The 16,516-nt window shown below is 45.8% G+C and overlaps 1 protein-coding gene across 2 annotated transcripts in view; it reads right to left on the bottom strand.

Annotated features, from left to right (window-relative positions):
• The window catches only part of ABTB3 (ankyrin repeat and BTB domain containing 3), a 339,420-nt gene that overhangs the window by 145,365 nt on the left and 177,539 nt on the right, over positions 1-16,516 (bottom strand). The gene's annotated exons all lie outside the window — the stretch shown is intronic.

The raw sequence follows: 16,516 nt of genomic DNA, 5'->3' as shown, positions 1-16,516 counted from the left end.
AAAGATGTGGTACATATATACACTGGAATATAACTCAGCCATTAAAAGGAATGAAATTGAGTCATCTGCAGAAATGTGGATGGACCTAGGGTTTGTCATACAAAGTGAAATAAGTCAGAAAGAGAAAAACAAATATCGTATATTAAAGCATACACGTGGAATCTAGAAACATGGTACAGATGAACCTATTTGCAGGGCAGGAATAGAGACAGATGTAGAGATGCACATGTGGACACAGTGTGGGGAAGGGGAGGCTGGGATAAACTGGGAGGTTAGAATTTATACATATACATACTACTGTGCATAAAATATGTAACTAGTGGGGATCTGCTGTATAACACAGAGAGCTCAGCTCAATGCTCTGTGAAGACCTAGATGGGTGGGATGGGGGTAGGAGGCAAGCACAAGAGGGAGGGGATATATGTACACATAGAGCTGATTCACTTCATTGTACAGCAGAAACTAACACCACATTGTAAAGCAATTATACTCCAATAAGAAACAAAATAAAAATAAATAAAATAAAACAAACCAAAAGAATATGAAGGTATCTATGGATCATTCATTCATTCACCAACACTAAGCACTGCAAAGACAGCAGGACACGTTTCTGTTCTCAAAGGCTCCTGGTCGGCAAGGGGGACAGACCCCTGAATCACCGTGGGAGAAACAGCAGAGCAGAGGCGTGCATGAGGCCCTCATGGATCACAGTGGGTGAGCCAAGTTGGCCTGGAAGTGTCAGGGCAACTTCCCAGGGGAGCTTAGGAGACCTGGGGAAGCAGATATCTTATGGCAAAGTTGAAAGAGTGTTGGTTCTGGAGCCTGAATGAAGGCTCAGGTTGAATTGCACCAGTGCTACTTCACAGCAACGTCACCTAGGGATGCTATTTAGCTCTCCTGTATCTCCGTTTCCTTGTGAATAATGCGGGAATGGTCACTGTATAAAATGCTCCCAAGGCCACTGGAAGATCAAATGAGTTAATGCATGTAAATCTTGGACCCTATACATAGCTCAACAAAGGTGATGATGATGATGAAGATAATGTTGGTGACTAGAGAACGATATTCCAAGGAAGAGCAAAGGCCCAGGGGTATGTGCTCTGCCCACAAGAGTGGTTGGAACAGAGGGTACATGATGGGCAGAGGGTGCAGAAGTTGGGGGAAGGAGCTGGACCGGGTAGTAGGGGCGGACCATGGAGGGCATTGGGCCAAAAAAAGTTTGTTCTTAAAAACTAAACTTTTACCTTCCAGCTAGCTTGTTTCTCTCTTTCCTTTTCTCAGAAAAAATTCTAGGAGGAGTGGTCAGTACCCACTGTGACCACTTCTTCCTCTCCCTCAATATCTCTACACCTACTACCAACCTTCTGATGGGTGCCCAGGAAATTCATGCTCATCCTTCAAGGCCCAACTCAGATGCCACTTCTGAGACCCCAAGGCTAAAGACGTTTCTACTCTTAGGAGGCTCTCAGCCCAGAGAGGAAGATCTGTGAGCTGTGGAAATGTCCAGATCGAGGAGATAATCTGGCTCCTGGGACCACGGACTGTGGCCATTTGGAAGTTCTCTGAAAAGCATCTGTCTCCTTTGTTCCCCTACACAGCAGTGACACGTGTAGGCACAGTGTCATGTGGTGGTAATAACCCAGCAAGGTAATAACCCAACTGGGTCATAACCCAGTCCTGGGTGCAACAGACAGGGAACTTATTGTTAGAGTGTTTTGAGTTAAAAACTAGTCTTTGACATTTCAATTAACACATGGCAACAGACCAGAGTAAAATAACGAGGCAGCAGCTTTGTGGACAAGGTGGGCATTCTGCTTCCTCGTGAATACTTATAATTCAAATGCATTCATCAATCATTCATTTATCCGTCCATCCATCCAAACTTCCACTTTTATTATGCATCATCCTTTAATTATTTTTTGAGCATCTACTATTCAATACATTGTGTATTGGATGTATCCAATAAAACCAATACAATGGGGATACAGAAGGAAACAACACAGAGTAGTTGCTCTCTTGGAGCTTAACTTCCATCGATCTATTTCCTTATCCACCCACCTAACCTCCCTCTCTCCCATCCATCTATCCATTTCTCCACCCCTCCATTCCTTCATTCATCCGTCCCGCATAATGTGCCAGACTGAGGCTATAATGAAAAGACACAGATCCTTTCCTTAAGAAATTCATAATCTCGTGGGATAAGTACACATGCTTTTGAGTGTACTTATGTACAGGAGCTGTAAGAGAAGCTCATACGTGCTACACTAATGGCACACGTAGAAATTGGATATTCTACCTGAGTGGCGTTGACAGGAAAGGATTCACATGTGAACTGTCCTAGGATCAGTACCAAAAGATGAGGTGAGGTTTACTAGGGGAATGGGATGGGCTGTGGGGCAGAGAAAAGTGTAGGAAAGGGCAAAACAGAGGGAGCAGCAAAAGCCAAAGCACAGAGGCAAGAAAACTGATGTGTTGAAGGGACAGTAATATGCTCTTTTATACATTATTGGATCTGATGTGCAAATATTTTGTTCAAGATTGTTGCATCTACGTTCACAAGAGATATGCATCTGTAGTTTTCTTGCAGTATTGTTGTCTGGTTTTGGTATTTAGAGTAATGCTAGCCAGTACTCTTGCCTAGAAAATCCCATGGATGGAGGAGCCTGGTAGGCTGCAGTCCGTGGGGTCGCTAAGGGTCGGATGCGACTGAGCGACTTCACTTTCACTTTTCACTTTCACACATTGGAGAAGGAAATGGCAACCCACTCCAGTGTTCTTGCCTGGAGAATCCCAGGGATGGGGGAGCCTGGTGGGCTTCCGTCTATGGGGTCACACAGAGTCGGATACGACTGAAGTGACTTAGCAGCAACAGCAGCAGACTCATCAAATGCACAGAATGAGTTACGAAGGATTCCTTTTGCTTTCATTTTCTGAAAGTGGTTGTTTTGTTGTGGTTAGTCGCTCAGTCGTGTCTGACTCTTTGCCATCTCATGGACTGCAGCCCACCAGGCTCCTCTGCGCATGGAACTTTCCAGGCAAGAGCACTAGAGTGGGTTGCCATTTCCTCCTCCAGGGGATCTTCCTGACCCAGGGATCGAACCCAAGGCTTCCACATTGCAGGTGGATGGGGCTCTTTACCACTGAGCCACCAGGGAAGCCCAAAAGTGGTTGTAGAGAACTGGTAAAATTTCTTCCCTAAATGTTTGGTAGAATTCACTACCTGGGCCTGACACTTTTTATTTTTAAAGGTTATCAGTTGTTGGTTCAATTTCTTTAATAGATATAGGCCTATTCAGATTGTCTATTGCTTTTTTTTTTGGCTGTGCTGCATCGTTTGTGGGATCTTAGTTTCCTGACCAGAGACTGAACCCAAGCCCTTGGCAGTGAGAAAACGTTAACTACAGGACCCCCAGGGAACTCCCCAGATTGTTGATTTCTTCTTGTTGTGAGTCTTGGGAGATTAAGTCTCTCAAGGACTTGGTACAATTCATGAGCAACACGTTTTTCACAGTATTTCTTTATTATTTTTTAACGTCCATGGGATTTATAGTGATGTCTCCTTCTTCATTTCCTTCTGTCATTTCTCTTTTTGTTCTTAGTTAGCCTGGCTAGCGGCTCATCAATTTTATCAATCTTTTCAAAGAACCAGCTTTGGTTTCATAGATTTTCTCTATTGATTTCCTGTTTTTAATTGATTTCTGCTCTAATTCTTACTATTTCTTTTTGTTTGCTTTTGATTTAAGTTGCTTTTCTCTTTTTAGTTTTCTCATGCAAAAGCTTAGATTCTTGATTTTACATCTTTATATATATATATTTTTAAATTGGAGGATAATTGTTTTATAATATTGGGTTGTTTTCTGCCATATATCTTCCTTTTTAATACATGAATTTACTGCTATAAATGTCCCTGTAAGCACTGCTTTTTCTGCATCCCATAAATTTTTATGTTGTGTTTTCCCTTATTATTAGTTAAAAATATTTTTAAAACTTCTCTTGAGATTTTTTTCCTTTGGCCCAAGTGATATTCAGAAGTGTGTTGCTTAACCTCCAAGTGTTTGGAATTTTCCAGCTATCTTTCTCTAACTGATGTCTAGTTTAATCCTGTTGAGGTCTGAGAACAGACATTGTATAATTTCTGTTCTTTTGAAGTTAAGTGTGTTTCATGCCTCAGAATGTGGTCTGTTTTGGTGAACGTTCCATGTCAGCTTGAGAAGGATTCTGTTGATGTTGAAGGAAGTAGTTTATAGATGTCCATATGTCCAGTTGATTGAAGGTGCTGAGTTCAACTCTGTCCTTACTGATTTTCTACCTGTTGGATCTGTCACTTCTGATAGAGAATGTTAGTCTCCAACAATCAAAGTGGATTTATCTATTTCTCCTTTCAATCATATCAGTTTTTGCCTTTTCTTGTTACAAGGTATGTTGAAGTTATTTCAAGCTGCTTCTTTCCCAGATTAATTTAAATTCTGAATCATTAAGTATCTGAATATCGTTTAGTTAGTGCAGTTGATCACATGGAAAGAACTGATAGGCAGCAGGAGTGCTAAGGCAGTATATATCCATTTAGGAGATCTCCTAGATTTATTTTGAATATACAGCATGTGCCCTGAAACAAATTTAGCTGTGCCTTTCTCTGTTGCCAACTCTTCTGTTCTACTCTTTTTCATTGAGATTTCCTTAAAAAACACAAGTTGAATTAATGAATGAGGCCTGGGTAGAGTTCTTGATGGAAAAGAAAGATTAGTATGTTTTAAAGAAAGGTGTTAATGATACATTAGCACCCCACTGAGAATTTCTCCCTATTAGAGAAAGAACAGGGGCTGGAAAATGGATTTCACAGCAGCTGTCAGAACATTTTTATGCCAAGGACAAATATTCACAGGTTTGTCTCCCCCAGGATGTCTAGGAACCATTTCCAGGTAATTGCGAGGGTACCTTCTACAGTAGAAGTCTGTGTATTTGGCAGAATTCCAACTGGAAATCTCTTTCCAATGGAACTTCTGCAGAGTAAGGGCATGAAGATCATTTATATTCATAACAAAGGCCTCCAAGGCCTGTGAGATCCTGAGTCACCCAAGAAAGATTAAATCATGTTCAACCGAGTTTTAGTGTTAAGTATATTTAATTGTATTCTAACTCTTCAAAGACTGATTATCTTTAATTAAATAGCCGGGTGACTACAGACTTATCACTTATTTGATATGATACAGTGAGGAACTATTCACTAGGATATTTAATAAGTTGAAATACCCTATGGCTGACCACACAGAATGACAGAGGTGTGTGTGTGTGTGTGTGTGTGTGTGTGTGTGTGTACAGGCATGGAAGAGATTGGGCCAACATTTTGAGAGCTGGCTAAATGGTGCTGTTAACATAGTGTAGATGTTAATGGCACATAAAAGCATAAATCTGCCATTTGCAGCCACGCATGTGTACGGTGATATAAATAACTAATAGGGCTTTCACAATCCATTGAAAATACAAAGATTACTAAATTGGCTTTTAAAAACATTAGAATCCCATTAGGCTAGAAACTCAGCAGCTGATTACAGAGCAAAATCAACCTCAAGAGGACTCTAAATTCTCATTTGTTGCTGCTGTTAAAAGGTACTGCACTTCCAACAAGGCCATGGGCCCCTGGGGTAGAAAGCTCACAGTCCTTGCTGTTGAAAAAGGGCCCTATTCAGCTATGCATCTGGTTAAGGATGCTTCCGGGGAAACTTCCTTTTAGCACCTGTCCTGGGAGTTCCATCAGGAAATATTAATATATGATGTAGCCCAGATATAACTCAATGTTTCTCAACTTTAAAAAAACTTATGGCTCCCTCCCTATAAGAAGACTTTTTGGACATTTTCTTCCCTCCCCACCCCCACCTCCACTATATTCACCACGTCTTTTAGAACTGTCTACTCAGTTAGTGATTTTAAATGTTTTGTACCGCCTAGAGCAGTCTTACGGAGAAGGCAATTGCAAGCCACTCCAGTACTCTTGCCTAGAAAATCCCATGGATGGAGGAGCCTGGTAGGCTGCAGTCTGTGGGGTCGCTCAGAGTCGGACACGACTGAGCGACTTCACTTTCACTTTTCACTTTCACACACTGGAGAAGGAAATGGCAACCCACTCCAGTGTTCTTGCCTAGAGAATCCCAGGGATGGGGGAGCCTGGTGGGCTTCCGTCTATGGGGTCACACAGAGTCGGACACGACTGAAGTGACTTAGCAGTAGCAGCAGCAGAGCAGTCTTAAGACCATGGCTACCCTTCTAAACTCCAACAACCTTCAGAGGCTCCCATTTCCTAGAGGATAAGATGGGAACTTCCTTCGCCTTTGCGATCTTTACCTAACCTAGCTGTCCAATCGAATTTCATACCACTCCCCAAGTGACAGAGGGACTCACTCTCCTCGATATGACACAGCCCCCCCGCCCCCCACACCTCTGCTTCCACAGCTCCTCCCACCCAGAATGCCCCTCGCTTGGCTTTCACAGGCAGCGAGTCCCCCTTCCTTCAAGGCACAGGGTAAATGCCACTTCCTTCAGCAGCTGCCCCAGATCTCCTCGAGGGGCTGGGACCCCTCCTCTTTCCACAGTATGGTGACGTATGGAACTTCCATATCCTTTCAGGGCTGTGGCAAGAGACTCATGATGCTGATGAGAAACAATAGTTCAGATTTTATATGGCACTTGCTATGAGCCAGCCACTATTCTAAGTGCTTTGCGTGTATTAACTATTGTAATCCTTACAGCAGTTCTCCACAGTTGCTATAATTACTGTTGTTATAGTTTACAGGTGACAAAACTGAGGTGCGCACACACACACACACACACACTCTCTCTCTCTCTCCCTCTGTGTGTACATATACATATATATACATACACGTACATACACACAGTCAGTTGTCCATCCTTCCATTTATTGTGTGTGTGCATGTGTATGTGTGTGTAATTGAGTGCCTTCTCGTACAAGGATAAGTGTCACAGAGAAAAATGACACAAATGCTCGGGAGGAGTTCTCTTGACAGGTGTGAATATCCATTTTGAAAACTTGTGTTTCGTTTTATTACTTAGAACCATGAGTCACGAAACCATTTTAAAGTGGTGAAGCACCACTAAATCCAGTGCCCCCAGTCAGCACACATGTTTTCTGAGTGCCTATAATGTGCTGGGCCCTGGGCATGAGATGGTGAAGCCATAGTTGCTCATTAGGAGAGTTTACTGCTCAACTCTTTATTTTAGAGATGATAAAACAAAGGTTTAACCAGAGAGGTTAAGTAACTCTCCTGAGGTCACACTAACTTGGTTTAATCCAATTTCTGAATCATGAAAAACCACTTCCAGTTCCAGAAATAAATTATCAATTAAACAATTTAAAATTGCAGTGTAGCTGATTTACAATGCTGTATTAATTTCAGGTATAGAGCAAAGTGATTCAATTATGGACACACACACACACACATATATTCTTTCTCAGATTCTTTTCTATTATAGGTTATTATAAGATATTGAATATAGTTCCCTGTTTCCCTATGTTATACAATAGTTTCTTGTTATTCATCTGTTTTATATATGGTAGTGTGTATCTGTTAATCCTAAACTTCTAATTTATCCCTTCCCCCATTCCTCTTTGGTAATCATATATTTGCTTCTATGTCTGTAAATCTATTTCTTATTTCATAAGTAAGTTCATTTGTATCATTTTTTAGATTCCACATATTACTGATATCATATGATAGCTGTCTTTCTCTGTCTGATTTACTTCACTCAGCATAGTAATCTCCAGGTCCACCCATATTGCTGCAAATGGCATTATTTCATCCTTTTTTTAATGACTGAGCAATAGTCCAGATGAATTACCAATTTTGAAATAATCATCATATAATCCTATATCTGTAATACCATGTGGTACACCACATCATGGTCCCCAAAGATGTGCACGTTGTAATCCCTTGAACCTGTGAATAAATTACCTGGCAAGGGTGGAAGGAATTAAGGTGGCAGAAAGAATTAAGGTTCTCCAATGTGGGAGACCTGGGTTCAATCCCTGGGTCGGAAAGACCCCTGGAGAAGGAAACAGTAACCCACTCCAGTATTCTTGCCTGGAGAATCCCATGGACGGAGAAGCCTGGTAGGCTACAGTCCACGGGGTCGCAAAGAGTCGGACACGACTGAGCGACTGAACGGAACGGAACGGAATCAAGTGATTTTAAGATTAGGAGACTGTCTCAGATTGTCTGGGTGGGTCCAGTGTAATCACAAGTGTCCTTCAAATAGGGAAGAGAGAAGCAGAAGAGCCCATGTCAGAGCTCCAGACCATGAGCTGAGGAGTGTGGGCAGCCCTAGAAGCTGGAAAAGGCAAGGAAAGGGGTTTCCCCCTAAAGCCTCCAGAAGGGAACATAGTCCTCCTGACATCTTAGTTCTGGCTCAGGGAAACTCATTTTGAACTGTGACCTCCAAAACTGTAAGAGAATCCATTTATGTTCTTTCAGGCCACCCAGTTTGTAGTAATTTGTTACAGCAGACATAGAGACCTATGCTTCCTATCAGGAGACTGAGCCTTACAAAAGTCCTCAGGGTGCTGGGGACCTGATGGAGCCATTCTGAAATGAACATCACCTGTCTTTCTAGAAGTCCAGACATTTAATTTCACTTTAAAACTCAGTACTATCTATTCTCAGTCTGGACACCTTCTCAGCCTTTGCCTTTTTCTCCTCTGGGTAAATTCCAGTGGTTAATGCAGAAGTAGGCAATGGCAAGCCACTCCAGTACTCTTGCCTAGAAAATCCCATGGACGGCGGAGCCTGGTGGGCTGCAGTCCATGGGGTTGCTACGAGTCAGACATGACTGAGCGACTTCACTTTCACTTTTCACTTTTACACATTGGAGAAGGAAATGGCAACCCACTCCAGTGTTCTTGCCTGGAGAATCCCAGGGAAGGGGGAGCCTGGTGGGCTTCTGTCTATGGGGTTACACAGAGTCGGACATGACTGAAGTGACTTAGCAGCAGCAGCAGCAGAGATACTAAAGAATGCCATTTTTTGTAACTTTCTTCCTCAGGTCTTCCAGACACTTCTCTCTCTACTTTTAGATCATTGTCTCTGACATTTTATTGTCAGAAATTCTCTTGGTATTCATTCCTTGGAGCCCACTGAAGAAGTGACCTTGAGGGCTGATGTTTCCCGCCCCATGCCCCCCACCTTCCTTTCATTTATCAGTTTCTGTTTGGAGACTGTCTTCTGCGTTGGGGATGTGCTTATGATTCAAGGTCCTCCTAATGCAGAAAGAAGGGAAAGCGGCTCACAGAGTGGGGCCAGGCCCTGTGTTCTGATGTGAGAAGGAGGAATCAGTTCTGCCCACTGGAGTCAGAGAGGTGATGTGAGAAAGAGCCACTTCCAGGAGAAGGAAGGATGCATCTACCACCTCAAGGAAGGAAGATGGGTGGCAAATGGCTCCTCTGGGGACTCAGAATGAAAGCATCAGTTTTCCTGACCCTGAAAAGCTGTCCCTTTCTGGGAATGTGAGTGGTTGTGAGAAACGCCTCGCCATCCAGCTTTCAATAAAATATTCGCTGAAAATCTTCTTAGCGCCAGGTTTTGTGCAGGGGTATAGATGATAAGATGATGGTGATGGTAATGATGGTGATGCTGAGAATGATATGATGCTGCTGCTGCTGCTGCCAACACCCACTGTGTACCAGGCACTGTTCTAAGTACTTCTCAAATATACTCACGTTTTCTATCTTCAGGTGGTGCATATGAAATATTTGCTGAATTAATGAATAGAGAATGACTTGGTCCCGACCTCCCTAAGCTCACAGCCAGAGGTAGGGAGTGACAGAACAGCACGAAGGGAAGATGGGTGAGGGGAGATAGAAACAATAATTGTAATAGGAGAAGAGTTGTGCTTATGCACACGGGCTCCAGAGTCAGCCAGCCTGGGTTCAGATTCAGCTCTGTTTCCTACTAACTCGCTAGCCAAATGGATATTCATTCTCTGTGCCTCAGTTTCTTCATTTGTAAAGGGGCAGTGATCAGAAGAGCATTTACCTCATAGCGTTGTTTTGTATGCACCCATACCTGAACAGTACCTGGCACACACCTTAGTAACTGTGTTTTTTGTTATTACAAAGTGCTCAGCAGAATTCCTCTAAGCCACTTGAAGGCAGGTTTGGTTGCTTCAGATTCCTAATTTGGCTTCTCTCCTAGACTAGTTCTCAGTATCTAATTGGAGTCTTTGCTGCCTCCATTCTCGCTGCCATTCTGGCCAATAAAATCCCCACACCTGATCTTCTAGTTTGCATCTTTATCTCTATTTCTCTCCAGCCGAGGAAGACTTTAAGGAACAGATGACATCTGAGCTGAGTCTTTAGGAAGGTTTAATTTTACACTTGATCTTAGCCAAAAGGCCGAGAAGCGATGAAGGTTTAATTTTAAAAAGAGAGTAAGTTAATTAAAAAAAAAAGAAGAAGAAGAAGGAGCTGATCTAGCTAGAGGAGGAAAGCAGGGGAGAGAGGGGACTCCTGGGGAAAGGTGGGGCAGCAGGCAGAGCCGAGGGATAAGGAGGTGGCAAGAGGCAGAACTACAGGATGAAAACCCTTGACAAGCAAATTCACATTTTACAGGTTCAGTGGGCGCCACTAAAATTTCCAAAGCTTTATAAACCCATAATTGTTATAGAGGACGGTGTTTACCATGGGGGTAGCATTATTACCGGCTCAAATGGCAGTTGTAGCAGTAATAATGATGTTAACAGTCCCAGCAGTGATCATAGTGGTAGGAGTAATGGAGCATCGTTGTGGACACTCAGAGCGCCATCACCATCGTCTTTCTTAGAGTTTCGTTTTTTTTTTTTTTTGGCTGAGCTGGGTATTCATTGCTGCTCTGGACTTTTCTTTAGTTGCAGTGAGTGGGGGCTACTCTCCAGTTGCGGTACATGGGCTTTCATTGCGGTGGCTTCTTTTGTTGTGGAGCATGGGCTCTAGGGTGTGCAGGCTTCCACAGCTGAGGCTCTTGGGCTCTAGAACACAGACTTAGTAGTTGTGGTACGTGGGCTTATTTGGTCTGAGGTATGTGAGATCTTTCCGGACCAGGTATTGAACACATGTCTCCTGCATTATCAGGTGGATTCCTCACCACTGAGCTACCAGGGAAGCCACTTATAGTTACTTGTATTTAGTACTTACTATGTGCCATTCCCTGGTGGCTCAGAGGTTAAAGCGTTTGCCTCCAATGTGGGAGACCCGGGTTTGATCCCTGGGTCGGGAAGATCCCCTGGAGAAGGAAACAGTAACCCACTCCAGTATTCTTACCTAGAGAATTCCCATGGACGGAGAAGCCTGGTAGGCTACAGTCCATGGGTTCGACTGAGTCGGACACGACTGAGCGACTGAATGGAACGGATGTGCCATTCCAAATACTTTTTGAGTCTTATCATACTTAATCCTCACAGTAACCATATGCAGCATCAACCATTATCAACCCTGTTTACAGATGACAAACCAGAGGCAAAGCTGCAATTGGAACCCAGAGACCCAGGACCTGGATGCTTGTTAAAGACTGCATAAGGTACAGTGAGGAGGTGCACTGACTGGCTGACCCCATGGGAAATGGACATTGGAACTGACACCTTAAGGGGCACCGGTATCTTTGGCAGCTCCAGCTGAGGACAGGAAGGCCCTCCCTAAAGTTCAGAGAGCACTCAACGAGGAGAGCCCCTTAGAGGTGATTGTGGAGTGCTGGCTGAGCCTTGGAGGTGGTAATTGAGGGGGGCAGCCAGTCCCAAACTCTGATGTCCCTGTGGCCCCAGTCAGAGATGGCGTCCTGGAAGGCTGTGCCCCGTTCTAGCCATACACAGGCCAGGGCCTAAGATTAGCATACAGGGGAGCCAGGAGCCCCCTCTGCAGGCCCCCATCCCCTGGGGTGCCTCACCTGGCCATCTCCCCCATGGTATGGGGATTGGGCTGTGACTCTGAGCCCCTCTGCCACCTGCCTCAGGTCTGGTCTCCCTGCAGAGCACACGGACAGAGGACCTTTAGCATCACAGAGTGGCTGAGCCCGTACAATGGACCTGGCTCTGCCCCACCCTACGCCCAGGTTGGATGCCCGCGAAGTGGTCCAGCAGGGGGTAGACCCCAAGTGCAATTTGGCTCTGCTGCCTGCAAAACATGTCACACCCCTTTATACTCCCCCTTCCTAGTCACCAAGGAGAGGGGGTGGGGTCCCAAGGACGGCTGAAGGTGCAGGCAGCCTCACCCACAAACGCCCCTGGAAGGGAAACCTCAGGCAGCTGGGGGTCCCGGCTGTCCCCTGCCTTTCCCTGGGTCCTGAGAAGTGACCGTCAGCCTCCACCCTATCTCTGCATCTCTCTAACTCTGTTAGTGACAAACTCCCCTGTGGTCCCCATGGTCCCCTGCCAGGAGATGAGGCTTGAAAGGCCTATTTTGCAGGCTCCAGGGGGACCGCAAAGCCATCTTTCTGTGCCTTGATTAAGAATGATGCTGGGGCCCTTCTGAGGGAGAGGCTGAGCTCTCCTAACTGCAGGATACAGGAAAGGAGGGCCACTGCAGAGCCAGGCCCTCAGCAGGGAAGGGAGGTGCTGCCTGGGGATGGCTGCTCCAGCCTGAGGGAGGTGGCAGGGGGGTGAGGGAGGTCTTTGGGGGACAACTTGTTCTGGAGCAGCAGAGAGAGGCCCAGGCTTTGAAGCCTTGCAGGAGAAGAGCATTGAAGAGCGCAAAAGGCAGATATGCCTAGGATACCTCGATGACCTCCTGGGTCCTGACTCCGGTGAAGCCGAGTCTCATAGCTTGGGCCACTTGGCTCCCTGACCATACCTGGCCTTGGCCAGGGAAGCCCCTGGCCTTCAAACAGCTGGCTGAGGGCTCTGTCAGCTTTTTGTCAGCTCCTCACCCATGACTGCCCCAGACTTCTCACCAGTGACTCAGTTCCATACCCTCTAGGCTTGTTCTGACTTTTCTTTCCCAGCCTGCTTATTGTGGGAGGGTGGAGGTCTTGGTGGGACTCATTTTGTGGGCCAGGAATCCCACGCTGCCGAGTGATCCCCTGGGATCTCGCAGTGCTCCTCAGATCTCCTTCGCTTCCAACCAAGACCCAGGATTCAACGTTCAAGTGTGTCTACCACAGCCTGTGTGCTTGGAGCCAAACAGAGCCAGGCTCATACCTGTGCTCTTTCTTACTTGCTCTGTGGCTTTGGACAAGTGACTGGACCCCTCTGATCCTCTGCTCCTATGTTTTTAAAGTGTGGATAATAATATCTCCCTTTGCAGGCTTGTTGTGAGGTTTAAGAAGGTAACACACAGTTCCGGTTTGCTAGGGCTGTCATAACAAAATATTACAAACTCAGTGGCTTAAAAAAAGACATTCATTATGTCATAGTTCTAGAGGTTGGACATCTGAGATCAAAGTGTTGGGAGGACTGGTCTCTTCTAAGGGCTGCAACAGAGAATCTGTTCCATGCCTCTCCCCTACATCCCGGGGCCTCACTGGCATTCCTTGACGGGAAGAAGCATTGCCTTCCTCTGGGCTTTCATCTTCACGTGCTGTTCTCTCTTTGTGAATCTGTGTCTGTGTCTACATTTCCCTTTTGTAATAATGCCGTCAGTCATATTGGATTATGGGTCCATCCTACTCCAGCATGACCTCATCTTAACTACCCACATCTACAATGAACTCATTTCCAGAAAAAGTCACATGCTCAAGTGCTGGGGAATGAGACTTTTGGGAGGACACAATTCAAACCATAACACATAGGGGAAGACACCAAGCACAGGATGGATCCTCAAAAAAAAAAAAAAAGCCAGACCCTTTGGCTTCCCCTTGAAAGGGGAGCTGGCTTCAGAGGCTGAGAGAAGGTTCTAGCACTCTGAGGGTGCTTTGCTGATGGAGGCAGGCTCTGCTTGCTGCCGCCGGCAAATGCCATCAGAGGGCCACCTTCATGCTCCAGCCAGACTTTCCCATCGGGGTGTCCTGCCCCAGAGAGGACCTCCCTGCCCCACACCCAGGGCGTCTTCTGCATGGTGGCTCCTGCCGCCTGTGATGCGGGAGGGAGGGGTTAACTCACTCTCCATCTTTCCTGCCCACCCCTCCTTGCGGGACCCTGAGTTGGGAGGCCCTATGAACCACCTCAGTCCCCAGGTGATTCCTCTGGGCTGGACTTGGCCTTCCTCTTATATTTTCTATTATGGAAGAAAATTCTTTTCTCTGTGGCTTGGCCCTGGGGAAGCTTAGCTCACCTCTCCAGCCTCGGGCGCTACTGTGCCTCCTGTTTGTCTAATGTCATTCTGATCCTCACAGCAGCCCTGGGAAAACAATGCCTACTAAACACTGAGGCCGGGTGGCACTCATTAGCACAAAGCTCCTTCCCTGCCCTCTATTCCTGCACGGCAGCTGCCCATCGGGTTACCTCTGGGAAGGCAAGCGGCTGCCCAAGGGCAGAAAGCTAATAAATACGCAGAGAAGTCAGCACAGGTTCTTCCCCGCGGCGATCCCTGCGTGTGCTGGCTTGAACAGCGACACTGCTTTCTTTGGTTGTGTGGAGTGTGGTTGGTTGGCCTCTTCTAGGGGGTCTGGGAGAGTCCCAGGGGGGTGGGGTGGGAGGAGTGCCTATAATGGAGGGTGGATGAAGCCAGGAGAGGGGAGGCAGGGGCAGTCCGAGGGCCTGGGGCACAGGACACCAAAGTGCCACTGGTGTTACGAGCATGCTAGGGTGAGGGCGGGAAATCATCCAGCTTTGGAGCTGAGAAAAGCCAAGTGCGCACCCTTTCTCTGCCTTTCTGAGAGGCACCCTGGACAAGGCACTCCAGGGACTCTGGTCCTCCGCATCCCTGGGAGCCTGGCTTTAATCTTTCTTCTCCAGAAGTATTTCTGCCCTGACCCAGCCAACCCAAGGGTAGGCTCCCCCTCCCTGGATGCCCACCACCTTATTATCTGTGTCACTCTTTGCTCATTGCTCAAATAAATACTCAGCTGATGGTAATCAAATACTGTTTGTTTGTTTTTTAAATCTGTCCTTTCCCTCTAGTAAACCAAGTGATCCCTGAGCGTCTTTCTAGCAATGACTGTGGTTTTGTGACTGCAAAAATGTAGCTTGGGTCTTCGTCAATCAACAGGTTTCCTCAAAAATCAAATTCACTAGAAAGAAAAGGGGTAATTTTTTTTTTTTGCTGAAATATTTGCTGGTGCTGGCAGAATTTATGCTGACTTACTCCTTTAGTAAGCTCCAATACTTTGGAAACCTGAGTATTGGAAAAGACCTTGTTGTTGGGAAAGATCGAAGGCAAAAGGAGAAGAGGGTGGCAGAGGATGAGATGGTTAGATAGCATCACTGATCCAATGGACATGAATTTGAGCAAACTCTGGGAGATAGTGAAGGACAGGGAAGCCTGGAATGCTGCAGTCTGTGGGATCACAAGAGTTGGACATGACTTAGCAACTGAATAACTCCTTAAGTGTAATAATTGAAAAGGCGGCCAAGTGGTCAGTTCACATTAAACACCAGTAAATGTGGCAGGTAACATCCTTTCCTTCTCTGAAGATGCTCCTGGCAAAGTTAAACAGACACCTTTCCTAATGGCCATCAGTCCATAAGGTAGAGGCCTCAGGTCTCAGGCGCCAACACCTGTGTACAATATAAATGATGAGCTGAAAGGAACAAAGAAATGGAAAAGCACAGGCAGTCAAACAAGAGAGCTTCCTATTCCCAGAAAAATTCCTTCTTTCTTGTCCATCTGCTGAGCACACTTCTCTGAGGCAGGCACAGCACTGGACACTGGGGATCTGGTGATAAATGACACAACCTCTCTGGCTCTGAGGGGCTCACAGTCCAGAAAGTGACTCCACTTAAGCCTTTGGCCACTGAGCATATGCTGTGTACCAGGCATTAGGGTTTGGAGAGAGGAAGAGTGTTTCTGCCCTTAATGAAATCCTAGGAAGATGCAGACACAGATGTACCTTATTATAACATGATGGAATATGCACTGAGAAGACTCTTGAGAGTCCCTTGGACTGCAAGGAGATCCAACCAGTCCATCCTAAAGGAGATCAGTCCTGGTTGTTCATTGGAAGGACTGATGCTAAAGCTGAAACTCCAATATTTTGGCCACCTCATGCGAAGAGTTGACTCACTGGAAAAGACTCTGATGCTGGGAGGGATTGGGGGCAGGAGGAAGAGGGGACGACAGAGAATAAGATGGCTGGATGGCATCACCGACTCAATGGATGTGAGTTTGAGTGAACTCCGGGAGTTGGTGATGGACAGGGAGGCCTGGCGTGCTGTGATTCATGGGGTCGCAGAGAGTTGGACACGACTGAGCGACTGAACTGAACTGAACAGTTGTTTCCATCTGTAAAATGGGGACAGTAGTGGTATCTATGACCACATGGTGAACAAACTGGCCTCTACAGAAACTTCCTGGGTTTCCTGATCATCTTTTTACCAGCTGTGCAAATGTGCAAAAGTTAGTTAACATCTCTGGGCTTGAGTCTCCTCATTTGTAAAACCGTGATAA

Source organism: Moschus berezovskii, chromosome 6, assembly GCF_049115385.1.
Source record: "Moschus berezovskii isolate FMDL1 chromosome 6, NW_MosBer_1.0, whole genome shotgun sequence".
In the NCBI taxonomy this organism is placed as follows: Eukaryota; Metazoa; Chordata; class Mammalia; order Artiodactyla; family Moschidae; genus Moschus; species Moschus berezovskii.
The sequence above is the reverse complement of the archived record's forward strand: the minus strand, read 5'-3'. Positions and strand labels throughout refer to the sequence as shown.